The 15,396-nt window shown below is 50.8% G+C and overlaps 1 non-coding gene across 1 annotated transcript; it reads left to right on the top strand.

Annotated features, from left to right (window-relative positions):
* The first annotated feature begins 13,229 nt into the window (after window positions 1–13,229).
* Window positions 13,230–13,311, top strand: TRNAS-ACU (transfer RNA serine (anticodon ACU)). Its single transcript has one exon. It is a non-coding gene; the product is annotated as a tRNA-Ser (tRNA).
* The last annotated feature ends 2,085 nt before the right edge of the window (window positions 13,312–15,396 follow it).

The raw sequence follows: 15,396 nt of genomic DNA on the forward strand, positions 1-15,396 counted from the left end.
CACTGTTGCTCCACGGGGGAAATGCTCTGGGCATTACCCTGCATGGCCACACAGAGTTACTGTTGCTCCATGCGCGAAATGCTCTGGGCATTACTGTGATGGAGTGGGGACTGTCTGTGTGGGGGATGGGAGAGCAGCGGGTGACTTTAGGTGAGGGACAGGACCTAAGCCTGTAACTTAAGCTAGGCAGCTGGGAAGGGGTGAGCACCTTTGCCCAGGAAGCTGAATAAAGGAAGGGGCTGGCTGGAGGGAGTTAGTTCAGTTTTGGTTTGGAGCTGGGTTGTTGGAATTCAGGGAATCCCAAACTGGGAACTAAGCTTCCTGAACCCCCAGAAGGACTCGATTGAGGGGTCCTGGTTGTGCCCAAAAGCCCTGCTGTATCCTTCGTTCCTGTTGGCCAAAAAAAACCTTCTGTTTTACTGGCTGGCTGAGTCACTGTGTGTCCCAGGAAGAGGGGTGCAGGGCCAGATTCCACCACACTACGTGACACCCCCTAAGTCCCTCTGGGACCCCTGCAGCCTGGACGTAGGTATCTGTGCCCCCCACCAAACTCCTGAGCCCCCCCCGACCCCCTACAGCCTGGACCTAGATATCTGTGCCCCCCACGAACTCCCTAAGCCCCCCAGGCACCCCTTGAGCCTGGACGTAGGTGGAACCCTTCTGCCAGGCTGAACTGATAGCAGCAAGGACTGGGTTCAATACATAGGGGTCCCTTGCCTACAATGTAATGCAAACCAGCTCGAGCCCCCACCCAGTGACATGGGAAAATTTTACATACTGCACTCCTAGGTGCCTTAAAGAGGCAATACTTCCCCTCTCGCAAGCATAGAGTCTGGGTGTAGCAGAAAATGTTTAATAACGTGAGATAAACAACATAGCATTAAATTGGGAAAACACCTCAACTAGGCCGTGTCCTTTTCCCTGGGCTCATGAGTCCAGCAATCCCCAAATCACCCCAAGGCTCCAAAGTCCAATATCTCCAACGTTTCAAGAGTCCAGCAACCCCAAAATCACCCACAGTTGCGCAACCCCAGAGTTCAAGAGTCTATCTGCAGGGTTTTTCCCCCTGCCAGCCTGAGTAGAAAGGGGCACCTTATGTGGTCCACTGCTGACTGCTCTGCCTCTCCATGGGATTCTGCTTTTGCCTTCCCCACAAACTGCTCAGCTCAGTCCACCAGCTGCTCTGCCAGCCGACCTGTGTTCTGCTCCAGCTGTCCCCCAAAACTGCTAGACTCACCTCACTCCGTGGGCCACTCCCACAAACTGCTCCTGTCTGCCAACTACTGTGTTCTGCAATACAGTTTCAGAGTCCCCCACAAGCTAACACATCTTTTCAGTGATTTCAGCTCAAGAACCTAGAAATTCAACTTTTAAGAGAATAAAAAATCAACACTGCTACTCAACTGTTAAAAGAAAAAAAGTGCAATTGGTGACTCTAGCTCACCCAAGGAGCCCACTCCCTTGTCTAGTGAGTGCCACTCAACTGATGGTGAGAATCCCTGTCTCAAAGTTGTTTCACAGTTCCTCATCCACACAATCAGGGTGACAACACTCCACATCTCACACCCCAACAACAAATAAACTGGGGATACCATAGCTGCCAAAGTAACCATCCCAGGCTGCCGTGGCCGTGTCACGCACGGTGGGTGTGTCTATGCAAACATGATCAGACCCTGAAATCCTTTTCCACACTTGCCATAATTCACCACCAGATGTGAGGGTAGAGTTCATCCTGCTTCTGCTTACATAGGTATCTGTGCCCCCCACAACCCCCTAATCCCACCAGAACCCATCTAGCCTGGATAATGGTATCTGTGCTCTCCACAAACCTCTAAGCCCCCCAGGGAACCCACAAGCCCAGACTGTAGGCATCTGTATGCCCCACACACCCCTTAATACCCACAGGAACCTTCCAGACTGTAGGTAGGTATCTGTGACCCCTAGAGCCCCACAAAGTCCCTCGGGACCCCTACAGCATGGATGTTTGTATCTGTGACCGACAAAAACCGCCTAAGCTACCCAGGGCCACCTACCATCAGGATGTAGGTATCTGTTCCCCCCCCAAACACACCTAATCCCCCCGGAACCCCTCCAGCCTAGATGCAGGTATCTCTGACTCCACGAATCCGCTAAGACATGACAGGACCCCTCCAGCATCGACATAGGTATCTGTGCCCACACAACCCTCCTAAGACCCCCAAAACCCCTCCAGCCTAGACGCAGGTATCTGTGCCCAGCATGAACCCCCTAAGGTCCCTAGGACCACTCTTGCCTGGATGAATGTATCTGTGCCCCTTACAAACCCCTAAGACTCCCCCAGGATCCCTATAGACCGGACGTAGATATCTGTGCACCCTCACGAACTCACTGATCCTCCCAGCGACCCCTACAGCATGGAAGTAGGTATCTGTACCCCAAAATTCCCCAAAGCAACCCCAGGACCCCTACAGCCTCGATATAGGTATCTGTGCCCCCGCACAACTCCCTAATACCCCCAGAACTCCTCCAGCCTGGACGTAGATATTTGTGACTTCCAGGAACCCCCAAAGCCCTCCCCAGGACTTCTCCAGTCCCTACATAGGTATCTCTGCCCCCCACCAGCCTTCTAAGACCCATAGGGCCCCCACCAGCCTGGTTATAGCTATGTGTATGCAACGCAAACCCCCTAAGCTCCCCAGGGCCCCCTCCAACCGGTACGTAGGTATCTGCGCAACCACAAACCCTTAAGTCCCCCAGGGAACCCTCCAGACCATACGTAGGTTTCTGTGACCCTTACCAACTCCTTAAACCCCCAGGGACCACTACAGCCTGGACGTATGTATCTATGCTCACCACAACCCCCTAAGCCATCCAGGGACCTCTCCAGCCCTGACGTAGATATTTGTGCCCCTCATGAAGCCCCTAATGCCCACCAGAATGTCTCCAGCCTGGACGTAGCTATCTGTGCCCCCCACGACCCCTAAGCCCCCAGGGATCTCTACAGCCTCTACATAGGCGTGATGCTCTGTGCATTACCCTGCATGGCCACACGGTGTCACTGTTGCTCCATCCAGGAAATGCTCTGTGCATTTACCCTGCCTGGCCACAGGTGATACTGTTTGCTCCTATGAGGAAATGCTCTGTGCATTACCCAGTGTGGCCACACGGTGTCACTGTGGCTCCATGCGGGAAATGCTCTGTGCATTACTGTGATGGAGTAGGGACTGTCTGTGTGGGGGATGGGAGAGCAGGGGGTGACTTTAGGACCGGACACGTGCTCAGCCTGTAACCTGAGCTAGGCGGGGGGAGGGGTCAGCACCTTTGCCCGGGAAGCTGGACACAGGAAATGGCCAGCTGGAGGGAGTTGGGTTAGTTCAGTTTCGGTTTTGGTCTGGGTGGTTGGAATTCAGGGATTCCCAAACTGGGAACTAAGTTTCCTGAACCCCTAGAAGGACTTGATTGTGGGTCCTGCTTGTGCCTCCAAGCTCTGCTGTATCCTTCGCTCCTGTTGTCCAATAAACCTTCTGTTTTACTGGCTGGCTGAGAGTCACTGTGAGTCCCAGGAAGAGGGGTGCAGGACCGGACTCCCCCACACTCCGTGACAGACCCTAAGCCCCTCCGAGACCCCTGCAGCCTGGACGTAGGTATCTGTGCCTCCCACCAAACACCTAAGACACTCAGAGATCCCTCCAGCCTGAACTTAGGTATCTGTGCCCCCCACAAACCCCCTAAGCCCCCGAGGGACCTATACAGCCAGAACATTGGTATCTGTACCCCATATAGACTCCACAAGCCCCTTGCGACACTCCAGTGTGCACGTAGGTATATGTGCCCCTCAGAAACCCTCTAAGCCCCCAGGAACCCCTACAGCCTGGACATAGGTATTTGCACTCCCACAACCCCCCTAACCTCCCCCTCCCGGGACATCTACAATCTGGACGTAGATATCTGTGCCCCTCATGAAACCTCTAACCCCCCCTGGGAACGATACAGCCTGGACATACGTATCTGTGCCCACTCGAACCCCTAAAACCCACTAGTACCCCTACAGCCTGGACATCATAGGTGTCTTTGGCCCCCACAAATCCCCTAAGACTCCCAGGATGCCTCCAGCCTGAACGTAGGTATCTTTGCCCCCCACTAACCCCCTAAGCCCCCCTGGTAACCCTACAGCCTGGATGTAGGAATATGTGCCCCCCACTGAACCCTCTAAGCCCCCATGGGACCCCTAGAGCATGGAGATTGGTATCTGTGTCCCCCCCAAACTCTCTAAGCCCCCCAGGGACCGCTATGGCCTGGACATAGGTATCTGTGCACCCCAAGGCCCCTAAGATCCCCCGGACCTCTGCAGCCTGGCTGTAGGTGTGACGGTGCTGCCCGTGGGAGCCAGCTCAGCTCACTCAATCAGAGTGAATTGCAAACAAAACAGGGCAGACAAATCCCAAACGCTGCTGGTTATTTCAATACTTAGATTTACCAAGCCAGCACAAAACAGCTTCTGTAGTACCTCACTGGTTACTCAGAAGTTTAAACCACGCTGTTCCCTTAAAGTACCCAGCCTCAGGCCTCCGTCCAGACACACCTGTTAGATATGATGATGATTCCTGAAAATCTTACTTCATCATATAAAAGAAAAGATTCTTCCGATCCCAAAGGATCAGCCACATAACCAGGTTCAATTATAACTTAGATTTTACCTAAAAGACATGCTATAGCCAATTCTTATTAACTAAGCTAAAATTTATTAGAAAAGAAAAGAGAGAGAGTGAGTGTTGGTTAAAAGATTAATAGACATATAGACTTGAATTCAATTTTTGAGGTTCAGATACAAAGTAGAGATGAGCTTGTAGTTGCCAAAAGTCCTTTTAGAAATAGTCCATAGGTTATAATCCAATGTCCATATTCAGGGTGGCTCCAGTCAATGACTGGGGATCTCAATCCTTGTGGCTTAAGGTTTCCCCCTCGTGAAACCCAAAGCAGATCTGAGATGGAGAAGGATCGTGTCCCAGGTTCTTAAACATTTCCAGCAGCCTTTCAGCCTGAGAAAACAATAGGCTTAACTCTTCTTCCAAACATCCTGGCAATTAGTACATCCATCAAACAGTTCAGATACAGATTACCACAACCTTCAAAGAGACACAGACAATAATACTATTTCACTCAAGTATCATCATAAATGTTAATATTCTTTTTTTGCTCTTTGAATTAAAACTATAGCAATAGACAAGACTTGTTTGCTGACATCACAAGACCTGAGCAAACACCTCCCCTTCTACCTCTAACACTGCAGACTTGCATTTCAAAGCTCTGTTCATTTACATATCTTGTTAACCAGTTTTTAAGGTTCACCCACGGGTCAGGTCAGTCGGTGAGGTGAGTTAATTAACTCTTTCTGGCCCTGTCACCTTTCAATGAGATATTAGATTATACTTATAATGTCACAGTCTCGGTGAGTTGACTGCTGCAGCTCCCCGTAGACTCTGCCTGCACCTCTCACCGAGCTGGAGTACAGCAGGCGAGGGGAGAGCACTCAATGTATTGCATCTACACTAGACGCGATATATCAACCCCTGCTGGATCGATCGCTGCCCACCGATTCGGCAGGTGGTATAGACATACCCCGAGTATCTGGTGATCGGAGCTGGACCCCCGAGGGGGACACATTGAAGGAACTCAGGGGTTAAGGTGCCTCTATTGTCAACTGTCAGGGCTGCTGTGGCTCAGAGGAGGGTGCTTGACTGCCTGGCAGGCTTAGGCGCCGCAAGCCTTGGAGGTGGGAGAAGTGAAGCGGCCACGGCGTGCTCGGGGTGCTCGTGCTCGGAGCAGGGGTGAGCTCGGGTGACGGGGGTGCCGCAGGGCAGAGCAGGAGAGTTGCCACAAGAGGGGAGTCTCAGGGTGGAGGGGGGAGCTGCCACGGGTGGGGCGCCTCAAGGCAGGGGTGCGGGGGGGGGAGGGTGCAAGGTGGAAGTTTCGCCTAGGGCATGAAACTTCCTTGCACCGGCCCTGCCCCACGCCCTGCCTGCAGCCAGCCCTGCACCCCCTGCCCTGCCCTGCCGGCAGTCAGCCTCTGTCTCCAGCCAGCCCTGCACCTTCTGCTTTGCCTGCACCAGCCGCATCCTCCCTGCGCTGTCTCCAGCCAACCCCTGATGCACCCCTTTGCCTGAAGCCAGCCAGCCACGCAGCCCTTGCCCTGCCTGAAGCCAGACCCTACCTCCAGCCAACCCCACATCCACTGGTGCCCTGCACTTCCCAGGGCAGTAACCCTGCACATCTGCTTCAATGAGGGGGGCAGGGAGCAGCTGGGACCCACACATGTGCACACCCTAGGGTGACCAGACAGCAAGTGTGAAAAATCGGGACGGCGTGGGGGGTAATAGGATCCTAGATAAGACCCCAAAATTCGGACTGTCCCTATAAAATTGGGACATCTGGTCACCACAGCACACCCCCAGGACTCCTGAGTTCCATTGCTGGGTTTCCTATTGGTTCCTCTGCTGGTTGTTTTCCTTTTTCTGGGGACTTTGGGCAAGTTGCTCCCCACTCTCGGGCTCTGTCCCCAGCAGTCAAATGGGGATTTCATACCTTCCCGCTATTGGAAAGTGCTGGGAGAATCCCCCAGCAAAAGCTGCTCTGACAGTGCTAAGCAGCATCTGACCATTCAAGGTCGGAGCTCACTGCCCAGGAGGAGTGCTTGGCTCTGGGGTTTCACTTCAGCCCAGTGTAGAGAGAGAGCCCTAACCATGGAGTTTGGCTCAAGAAGACCAAGTCTCCAATTTGTTAAGAGTGTTTTGAATTTCAATCCTGTGCTCCAAAGTGCTTGGTGTCAGTTGTAAACTTTAGAAGCATGCTCTCCACTCCATTTTCCAAATCATTCATGAAAATATAGAATAGTACCTGACACCGGACTGATCCCTGCCAGACCCACTAGGTTCACCCTCCCCGTTGGGCAGCTAAACATGGAGAAGGGCTCCTGGAGTCTTGGCTTTCAACCAGCTCTGCACCCACATTACACTGATTGCAGCTGGACTACATTTCCCTCGTTTGCTTCTGAGAATGTCCTATGGGACTGTGTCAAAAGCCTTAGTAACACCAAGCTAGATCCCATCTATTGTTTACTCACCTCTACCAGGCCCAGAACCCTGCCAAAGAAGGAAAGAGGATTGGTTTGGAATGATTTGTTCTTGACAATTCCACGCTCACTAGTCATAAGAACCAAATCATCCTGTAGGTGCTGCTGACAAACTGAGTGTTTAAGAATGTATTGCAGGATCTCTCCAGCTATGGCAGTCAGGCTAGCTAGTCTGTAAGTCCCAGAGGTCTTTTTGTTCCCCTTTGAAAGATAGGTCCTGTCTTGTTCAGGGATGGAAAGATGTTCTTTTTTAGGGGTCTCAGACGAGAACTGGGGCACAACACCTGGTTTGTTAAGGCCACAAAAACGGAGGCAGGAACCTCTTCTCTGCTGCTGGCAAAGAACCACAGGTACCTAAAAGATAGGGACTCACATCTTTGAATGGGCTTTAAAAAGGCAGTGGTTAATAAGTTTGGCCCTGACCATTTCTTGTTTTCACAAACTAGACATTTTAGCAAACTTTAGAATTCCTTGGTGCTAAACACTGTGAAACTCCCCTTTCTCCTTCACAGAGGGCTTTAATACCCCTTATCTCACTTTGGCTCTAAACTGCCCATAGTTCGAGAACTGTTCCTGTTCCGATTGACCTACCCAAGGCCTACACAACAAGGCGATGGCAGAGCCAGAAAGAGAAGCAACCAGTTCTGACTCCTGTTCTAACAGATGAAAACACCCCAGAGCCCAGGAATCGAGATGGTGGGAAAATTTCATTCAAACCGTTTCTGTCCGAAAATCCCATTTAGACTAAACCAGTTTGTTTCTCAAAATCATAACAAGTGGGATGAAAGATCTTTGCAAAAATATTTTGTTGCAAAACAAAAGCATCTCCTCTTTGTCAGAGTGTGTTAAATTGTCTCCTCGCACACAAAGAGGAGACACTTACATCTCAACCATTAGATAAGATGCTTCAATCTGAGCTAAGTCGTTGCTACTATTAACAATTTCAAAATAAAAAAATACAAATAAAATAGACGATTTCAGCTAATCTATTATGTCATAATCTGGGAAACTTCATATTATGCACTACTTCTAGTGACACTCCCAAATGGATCCGCATCCTTCACCCACCATGAGGTAGGTAAGAGCGGATCATTATTATCCCTACTTGAAAGAGGGAGAAGCTCAGGCTGAGAAAGGAGAATTGACTTGTCTTAGGTCACACAGCCCGTCAGAGGCAGTGTTGGGAATAGGACCGAAGAGCCCTGATTTTCAAACAAACCATCGGATCTTGAATTTCAGACATTGAATGACCTGAATACTGTGCTCTCAGATGAGCTCCAGACCAACAACAGTGAAAGTAATTATCCAGCAAGTATTTGAGGAGAACTGCAATGTTAGAGGGAATCATCAACTGCTCAGAGACAATTAATGCAGAGAAGCAGCAAAATTAATCAAAGATAGAACTGGTTCTGACTTATTTACTTGATCTTAAAAGAGAACAACAAGGACCTGAGTCTCCTCCCTGTCAATATCCCCCTGCTCAACCAATCAGGGTAGAGACGGAGGACGGGAGGCTGAGGGTTCTCACCAGAGAGCAAAAAGGATGGCCCAGGTCACCGGTGGGGAACACTGCCAGAGCACTATTTCAGTCCCACATTTTTGGGTGGACCTTCCATAGTGGGAGCTGCAGAGGACTTCCCTGCAACACACACACACACACCTCTGTCCTGTTGTTGGGAAGGGAACAGGAGAAAGGACAAAAGAAGCAAGAGAAGAAGAGGAGGGAGGGATGGAGGAAGAGGTGAAACAAAAAGGACAAACCCTAATGTCCCCAGCGATTCTAAGGGACAAAATCCCAGGTGCGCAATAAAATTCTGCCTCCTTAAGCTCGTGTTTTCCATGCCTAGAATTCACTTGTCACCAGATAGATCAGACTGAACAGGTTTCAAACCTCCAGGAGGCTCTTACCTTCTAAACAGGGACGGCTGTTTTCTAGTAAAATCACTACAAGGGAAGGAGGAAACTCGAAAGAGGTTCCTCCTGGCGCTCACGTCCATGACCCCAAATAATCTCTCAGTCCTCAAAGAGAGACCTGGAGAAGGAAACGTGCTGAAGCAAAGCCACAGAGGTCTCTGAGGTTTCCCTGGCCCCTCGCCCCTGTCCTGCCTGGCTGATGTCAGCATCTCTCTGTGAGGTCACCACCTCCCCACCACCTTTGACCAATAGTCTGAGGTCCTGCAAAAGGCCTTTGTGATGTCACTGCCACACCCCTCCCTTGCTGGGCTAATGTCCTGCCCCTGGCCAGGCACTTTGGAGGTTTGAGCTACTCCCTGTGGATCACCCCACTCAAGGAGCGTTCGTTCTAGGCAGCAAGCCGGCTAGACAGGAAAACATCAGACGCTGCTCCCAATGCTACACTCAGTTTTTCAGAAATTAGTCGACTTCATGGTCAGAAGACACCATTAGAGCATCTAACCTGCATATCACAGGCCTCCTGTATGACATAACAGCTACTTTGGGGGCAAACACATTCCAGAAAGGCATCTAGTCTTCATTAAATGACATCAGGAGATGGTGAATCCACCACTTTCCTTGGTAGCTTGCTCCTGTGGTGAATCATCCTCGCTGTTGACTATTGTGCCTCAGTTGTAATATGAATTTGTCTCCTTTCACTTTCCAGCCATTGGGTCTTGTTATGCCTTTCTCTGCTCCATTCAAGAGCCCGTAAATACCCAATCTTTTCTCTCCATTAAGGCCCTTCAACATTTCAATGAAATCACCTTTCAATCTTCTTTTGATAAGCTAAACAGGTTGAGCTCTTTCAATAGCTCACTGGAAGGCATTTTTTCTCCAGCCCTCAGAACATTTGGTGGCTCTTTGCTGCCCTAGCTCCAATTTCACAACATCTTTTTCAAATGAGGATACCAGAACTGGAGGCAGTATAAAGGTTGTATAAAGGTAAAATTAAATAGGTTGCAGAGGAGTTTTTTTTAATTTCGGCTTTTGTTGCTAAAAATTTTGTCTCTCTGCGGTGAGAAAAAAAACACTCCCCGAATGCCAAAATTTGAGCCATGAAAAGCGGCAGTGTGAACAGCGCATCATAGGTGGAGCTGTGCTCCCGGTGACAAAGCTCCTGCCCCTCATTGGAGGTAGTTTGGCTTTGTTGCCGGGGAAGCTCTCTCTCAGCGATAAGGACGGCCACACAGCGCACCTTACAATGGCATGGTTAGAGTGGCACAGCTGCACCGTGGTAAGGTGCGCGGTGTAGACACAGCCTCAGAGCTGGGGAAAGCCGACAGGCGCTGAGGAGCACAGGGTTCAGACAGAGACATCCGTTAGGAGAGGAACTATTCACAGGGATTCTCTATAGCCTAGTAAGGTGGAGAGGATGGAAGATGATAATGTACAGGTAGGTTCTGATGAGAAACAGTGAAATGAAAGAGTCTCCCTCAATTACATCATGTAATAGCAGACAGCTAAAATGGGACACATTTTAGAAGTGCTTAAATACAAACGCTAAACGTCTAAGTACTAAGACTGGTGAATTTGAGTGCCTGGTATTGAGTGACGATATTGATAGAATAGGCATCACAGAAACCCTTGCACCCCCTCCTGCACCCACATGGGGAGACTGACCTGTGTGCATGGAGCAGCTGGCATTGCTGCCCCCCACTCCTCCCTGGAACGCTGCTCATCTGGGCACCCCTAGGGGCTGTGGGATGTGGGGGCAAGAAGTGAGATCATCCGAGCTCCCTGCATCCAGGTCACTTTCCTCAGCCGGGCTGCATAGCGGGAGGGCAGAGAGCAGCAGCTTCTGATGCTCCCCTCACAGCACAGCCCAAGTGGGAAAAGTGACCAGGACGCATGGAGCACATAGGGTTGCTCCTTACTCCCCTCAAACCTCTATGGACCCATGGAGGAGCATTGGGGCAGGGGAGAGCAGTGAGCACCTTTGCACTGCCACACGGTGCCCTTTGACCCCTGGAGCCCTGGGCGGCTATCGGGGGGCACCACCCCTAAGGCCGGCCAGGCTCCCCAGAACGAGCAGCAGAAAACACAGAGACTGGCCACACACTGAGCAGTGGTAGCCTGGGCGGCTCGTAATGGAGGCTCAGGGGGGAGGGGTGTCATAACATTTTTTCCCAGATTTGGACCTTAGCGTCCAAAATATGGGTGTTAGCATGAAAACCTCCAAGCTTAGTTACCAGCTTGGACCTGGTAAAGCTGCCACCAGCCAGGGATTTATACAGAGCCTGACTCGCTGTGGTCTCCCCAAAACCTTCCCCGGGGGACCCCCAGACTCAGATGCCTTGAGTCTCACAACAAAGGGGAATAAACCATTTCCCTTCCCCCTCCTCCCCTCCAGGTGTTCCCTCCCTGGGTTCCTGGAGAGATATACAGAAGCAAGCTCCGTGAATCTAAACAGAGGGACTCCCCCCTCCCTGTTTCCAGTCCTGGAAATAGAAGCACCAAGATAGCTAATCTCTCTTCCCCCTTACCCAGAGGGTATGCAAAGTCAGGCTAGTAAATTTAACACAACGAGATTTTCCCCCTGACTTCTTCCTCCCACCAATTCCCTGGTGAGCTGCAGACTCAATTCCCTGGAGTCCCCACTAAAGAAAAAATCCAACAGGTCTTAAAAGAAAGCTTTATATAAAAAGAAAGAAAAGGAATATAAAAATGGTCTCTCTGTATTAAGGTGACAAATACAGGGTTATTTGCTTAAAAGAAAAAAATGAATAAACAGCCTTATCCAAAAAGAATACAATTTAACCATTCCAGCAACTACACACATGTAAATACAAAAAAACCCAATATAAACTTATTGTCTTATTATCTTTGTACTTACAACTTGGAAACAGAAGATTAGAAGGCAGGAGATAGAAAAATCACTCTCCTAGCCGAGACGCCACAGACACAAGACAAAGAACAAAGAACTCACACACAAACTTCCCTCCACCCAGATTTGAAAAAGTCTTGTTTCCTGATTGGTCCTCTGGTCAGGTGTTTTAGGTTACTGGTGTTACCCCTTTATAGGTAAAGAACATTAACCCTTAGCTATCTGTTTATGACAAGGGGGCTCAGCCTCCCCAAACCTTGCACTGCCAAGGGGACAGTGGGGCCCATGATCAGGGGCCCTGGCCAAGTTAGGTCCCCCTGGAAAAGTCTCCCCTATGTCGGCCCCAGGGCTGGAGGAGCTCCCACTCCCTGCTACAGCCCGGGGGCTGCAGCAGGGGCACAGAGCTTCTCTGGTCTCAGGGCCACAGCGGGGCAGGGGTAAAGGAGTGATAGGGTGGGGCTGGTGGGGGAAGGGGTGGAACAGAAGTGACAGTGGATGGGGCCATGGGTGGAAGGGGGTAGAGCCACAGACAGAAGGTAGGGGCATGGTTCTGGTGCTGGGGCCCCCACACTTGTTCTCCCTTTCCCGGGGGTTTGGCTATCACTAGCCCCCGGCTTAGCGAGTAGGGTTCAGTGGTCCCCATAATGTGGGGTGTGACTCCTAGGGGGGACACAGAGGAACATTCATGGGGGCACCTCAGGACCTGAGCCAGCCCACATAGAGGGCAGGGAGGGAGCACCACTCTGCCACAGCTCTTCCCCAACCCCACCCTCAGCCTGAGACTCTGGCTCCCAGCCCGGCGTCGACCCCTTTACTCCTGTCCGCACCCCTCACCCCAGCAAGCAACAGCCCCACTCCTCCCAGCCCCGGTTCTTGACCATGGCTTCTGAGGGGCCACAGCCATGGCTAAGAGGGCACAATGTGAAATGTTTGGGGACCACTGGTTTAGGGTGACGTCCTCAATCACTTCTCTGCAGTCCAATAAAAGCTATTCCTCACTCACCTACCCCTCCATCAGGACGGACTAGGTATGTTCTGCTGCCCTTCACTCATACAGGAAGAGAATAACATTTCATTCCACTCAATCCTAAAGTGATTTGTAACCCAAGACCATCCCAAACTGGTCATTTTGGGGAAGCGGCCCATCATGCTGCATAGCTAGGCAGAGTAGGTGTGTCTATGCAAACACGGTCTGTTCCTGAAGTCTTTCCCCAGCTCCTCACTAGGGTGAGAGAGGGGAGCTCATTCAGACCCTGCTTTCGCTTAGTATTTAAAAACTCCTTAGTGTCCCTATCTCTGCTGGCCTTAGATTTCTCCTCCTGTCTGTTTTTTCACAGCTCAGATGAGGTGACCGAGTGGTTAAGGTGATGGGCTACTACCCCATTATGCTCTGCCTGCATGGGTTCAAATCCCATTCTCATCAGAGGCATTTAGTCTTCACCCTCCTTTATAGACAACCATCTCCCCCTTTGTACAATACAAGATCAAACAATGTTGCTTGTGTTACCCAAATTGGGTCAGTTAGTAAGCTTAGAGAGGACTAATAATGCCCCTCCCCCCCAGAGTTTGGCAGAAAGCAGCACATTTATTAGCTTGATAGCTAAGCTCAAAAGAAGGGATGGGGGAGGGTGTCACACTCATACTCACGCTCCCAGGACAGGCCTGGCAGTGGAGATGTCAGGATCCTTTAAGGTAAGTGTCCCACAGCGCAGCGATGGACGGTGCGATGAAGATCAGTCTCCCTGAGGTGCAATAGAATGTAACACAGCGAACCACTGGACAGATGGGCCGGGTGAAGGGCATTCACTGGAGGTACAAAGGAGAGTGGGAAAGCCACTTCACAGGCATTCAAAGCGGGAAAGGACACAAGCTGGGGGAGTTTAACAGACCTTTTGAGCATACAGGTTATACAGAGCATACAGATCACTGCTGCTCCTACAACATGATAAGTTCTCAAGCAGCATGTTTCTTACTTTGCCCATCTGTCAATTTTGATGATTATTGATGGAAATATTTTGCCATTGGGTTGTGTGTTTACACAGAAATTGACATTTACCAACAAATACACAATCTTCCAAGCCTGCCTAGTCTGCAGTTGATGGGTTTAGAGGGACACATTCACTCTTCCAGGTCCCCATTCCAGGCCTGTGCTCTCCAGGTTGTCAACTTCCCGCACTGCTGGGATCCTTCCCTCATCTCCCCCCAAACCACTGCCCCACCCCACTTCTGGGGTCCCCTCCCTACACTGTCTAACTCCACTGCTGGCAGGATCCCTTCCTTTTCCTTTCATTTCCTGCCTCCACTCTGGGCAAAGCTCTGCACTCTTCCCACACCAGAAGTTGAACCCAGGCCACCTGGGTGAAACCAGGAATCCTGACCACTAGCCCATATGGGACTATTGTTGCATCTGACGAAGTGGGTATTCACCCACGACAGCTCATGCTCCAATATGTCTGTTAGTCTAGAAGGTGCCACCGGATTCTTGGCTGCTATTATTACTACAACTCAGGCCTTGGCTACACTGGAGAGTTACAGTGCAGGTGGTGGCTTTACAGCGCTGTAACTTACTCCCCGTCCACACTGGCAAGGCACATACAGCGCTGTATCTCCCTGGCTACAGTGCTGCATGTGCTCCACCTCGACGAGAGGAATAAAGAGAACAGAGGTGGTGATGCAGCGCTGGGGTGCCAGTGTAAACAGTGATTAATCTTACTACGCTGTCACTGACCTCCGGAACCTTCCCACAATGCTTTTAAGTAGAGATAACGCTCTTTGTTTTGGTGTGATGCCTCTGTTTGTTTTGTTGTGAGCTCAAGGCTCCTGGAGCTCCTTATCTAAAAACCAAACACAGTTACTGTTTGCAGTGAATGAGCAGAGGCAGGGGGATCCCTTTGGAACACCCACAGCTGGTGTTTGCTTGAGGAGAGAAGCAGCCGGGTGGGCACGGGGGAGGGGGGGGTCTGTTTTGGATCAGCGGCTTATCTGGTCTGTGAGGAAAAGAACAAAGGCGGCTATTTGCATTTAGTGAATGAGAGAGGGGTGGGGGAGGAGGCTTGAACTTGCCAGGCAGGGAGCTGACACAGTGTCAGCTCCAAAAATCCACTCGCTCTGTCTCCCCCACGCTCCGTGTCACACTCCACCCCACCCTCCTCTTTTGAAAAGCACATTGCAGCCACTTGAATGCTGGGATAGCTGCCCATAATGCACCACTCCCAACAGCGCTGCAAATGTGGCCATGACAGAGTGCTGGTAGCTGTCAGTGTGTCCACACTGCAGCGCTTCCCTAAACAGCTGTAGGAAGACAGCTTTAAACTCCCAGCGCTGGACAGCTGCAAGTGTAGCTAAACCCTCTCTAAGCCGACCCCTTATGAGAACAGCAGGGACTAGCATGACTAGATGTCCCGATTTTGGGGTCTTTTTCTTATATAGGTGCCTATTAACCCCACCCCCCCATCCCAATTTTTCACATTGCTTGTCGGATCACCCTAGCAGGGGTTGCACACAGGGC

This window comes from Gopherus flavomarginatus, unplaced genomic scaffold, assembly GCF_025201925.1.
Source record: "Gopherus flavomarginatus isolate rGopFla2 unplaced genomic scaffold, rGopFla2.mat.asm mat_scaffold_122_arrow_ctg1, whole genome shotgun sequence".
In the NCBI taxonomy this organism is placed as follows: domain Eukaryota; kingdom Metazoa; phylum Chordata; order Testudines; family Testudinidae; genus Gopherus; species Gopherus flavomarginatus.